General features: G+C 39.7%; 1 non-coding gene across 1 annotated transcript; it reads left to right on the top strand.

Moving 5' to 3' along the window:
- The first annotated feature begins 1,519 nt into the window (after nucleotides 1-1,519).
- LOC112780311 (small nucleolar RNA R71) lies at nucleotides 1,520-1,627 on the top strand. The gene has a single exon (XR_003191156.1). It is a non-coding gene; the product is annotated as a small nucleolar RNA R71 (small nucleolar RNA).
- The last annotated feature ends 873 nt before the right edge of the window (nucleotides 1,628-2,500 follow it).

The raw sequence follows: 2,500 nt of genomic DNA, 5'->3' as shown, positions 1-2,500 counted from the left end.
TCCATGTTTACAGAAGGATGTCCTTGAGTTTTAAACACAAGGGAGTCCTCATTCAATTGAAGGACTAGTTCACCTCTGTTAACATCAATCACAACTCTTGCTGTGGCTAGGAAGGGTCTTCCAAGGATGATGGATTCATCCTCATCCTTCCAAGTATCTAGGATTATGAAATCAACAGGGATATAAAGGCCTTCAATCTTTACTAACGTGTCCTCTGCTTGTCCATAAGCCTGTTTTCTTGAGTTGTCTGCCATCTCTAATGAGATTTTAGCAGCTTGCACCTCAAAGATTCCAAGTTTCTCCATTACAGAGAGTGGCATGAGGTTTATTCCTGACCCAACGTCACATAGAGCCTTCTCAAAGGTCATGGTGCCTATGGTACAAGGTATTAGGAACTTTCCAGGATCCTGTTTCTTCTGAGGCAATCTCAGTTGATCCAATGCATTTAGTTCATTAGTGAACAGGGGAGGTTCATCTCCCCAAGTCTCTTTACAAAATAAATTGGCATCAGCTTCATGATTGCACCAAGGAACTTGGCAACTTGCTCTTCAGTAACATCTTCATTTTCTTCAGAAGAGGAGTACTCTTCAGAGCTCATGAATGGCATAAGGAGGTTCAATGGAATCTCTATGGTCTCTAGATGAGCCTCAAATTCTTTTGGTTCCTCAGAGGGAAACTCTTTATTGATCACTGGACGTCCCAGGAGGTCTTCCTCCTTGGGATTCACGTCCCTCTCCTCTCTTGTGGGTTCAGCCATGATGGTCAATTCAATGGCCTTGCACTCTCCTTTTGGATTCTCTTCTGTATTGCTTGGGAGAGTACTAGGAAGGGTTTCAGTGATTCTTTTACTCAGCTGGCCCACTTGTGCTTCCAAATTTCTAACGGAGGACCTTGTTTCATTCATGAAACTCACAGTGGCCTTAGATAGATCAGAGACTAAGTTTGCTAAATTAGAGGTATTTTGTTCATAATTCTCTGTCTGTTGCTGAGTGGATGATGGAAAAGGCTTGCTATTGCTAAACCTGTTTCTTCCACCATTATTAAAGCCTTGTTGAGGCTTTTGTTGATCCTTCTATGAGAGATTTGGGTGGTTTCTCCATGAGGGATTATAGGTGTTTCCATATTGTTCACCCATGTAATTCACCTCTGCTATTGCAGGGTTTTCAGGATCATAAGCTTCTTCTTCAAAAGATGCCTCTTGAGTACTGTTGGATGCAGCTTGCATTCCATTCAGACTCTGAGAAATCATATTGACTTGCTGAGTCAATATTTTGTTCTGAGCCAATATGGCATTCAGAGTATCAATTTCAAGAACTCCCTTCTTCTGAGGTGTCCCATTACTCACAGGATTCCTCTCAGAAGTGTACATGAACTGGTTATTAGCAACCATGTCAATGAGTTCCTGAACTTCTGCAGGCGTTTTCTTTAGGTGAATGGATCCACCTGCAGAAGTATCCAATAACATCTTAGCTAATTCAGACAGACCATCATAGAATATATCCAGGATGGTCCATTCTGAAAGCATGTCAGAAGGACACTTTTTGGTCAGTTTCTTGTATCTCTCCCAAGCTTCATAGAGGGATTCACCTTCTTTCTGTCTGAAGGTTTGAACATCCACTCTAAGCTTACTCAGTTTTTGAGGAGGAAAGAACTTGGCTAAGAAAGCCTTGACCAGCTTATCCCAAGAGTTCAGGCTATCCTTAAGTTGAGAGTCCAACCATATTCTAGCTCTGTCTCTTACAGCAAAAGGGAAAAGCATGAGCCTGTAGATTTCAGGATCTACTCCATTAGTCTTAACAGTATCACAGATCTGCAAGAATTCAGTTAAGAACTGAAAGGGATCTTCAGATGGAAGTCCATGAAACTTGCAGTTTTGTTGCATCAGAGAAACTAATTGAGGTTTCAGCTCAAAATTGTTTGCTCTAATGGTAGGGATGGAGATGCTTCTTCCATGTAAATTGGAATTAGGTGCAGTAAAGTCACCAAGCATCCTCCTTGCATTATTATTATTTTCGGCTGCCATCTCCTCTTCCTGTTCGAAAATTTCTGTAAGGTTATCTCTGGATTGTTGTATTTTAGCTTCTCTTAGTTTTCTCTTCAGAGTCTTTTTAGGTTCAGGGTCTGCTTCAACAAGAATATTCTTGTCCTTGCTCCTGCTCATATGAAAAAGAGGGAACAGAAAAATAATAATAATAGGGATCCTTTTTACCCAGGTATAGAGGTTCCGCTGTGTGAGTAGAAGAAGAAAAGAATGTAATATAAAGAAGGGAGAAGAGAAAATTCGAACACAGATGGCAGAGAGGGTTCGAATTTGGGTGAGATGAAGTGTTAGTAGATGAATAAATAAATAGAAGGAGATGAGAGAGAAAGAGGATATTCGAAAATAAAATTTTGAAAAGGGGTTAGTGATTTTCGAAAATTAGGAAAAAGTTAAAGTTAAAATTAAAAATTAAAACAATTAATTAATTAAAAAGAATTTTTGAAAAAGAGGGAGTTATTT

Source organism: Arachis hypogaea, chromosome 19 (assembly GCF_003086295.3).
Source record: "Arachis hypogaea cultivar Tifrunner chromosome 19, arahy.Tifrunner.gnm2.J5K5, whole genome shotgun sequence".
NCBI lineage: Eukaryota > Viridiplantae > Streptophyta > Magnoliopsida > Fabales > Fabaceae > Arachis > Arachis hypogaea.
Note: the sequence above shows the minus strand (reverse complement) of the source record. Positions and strands in the feature narration are given on the sequence as shown.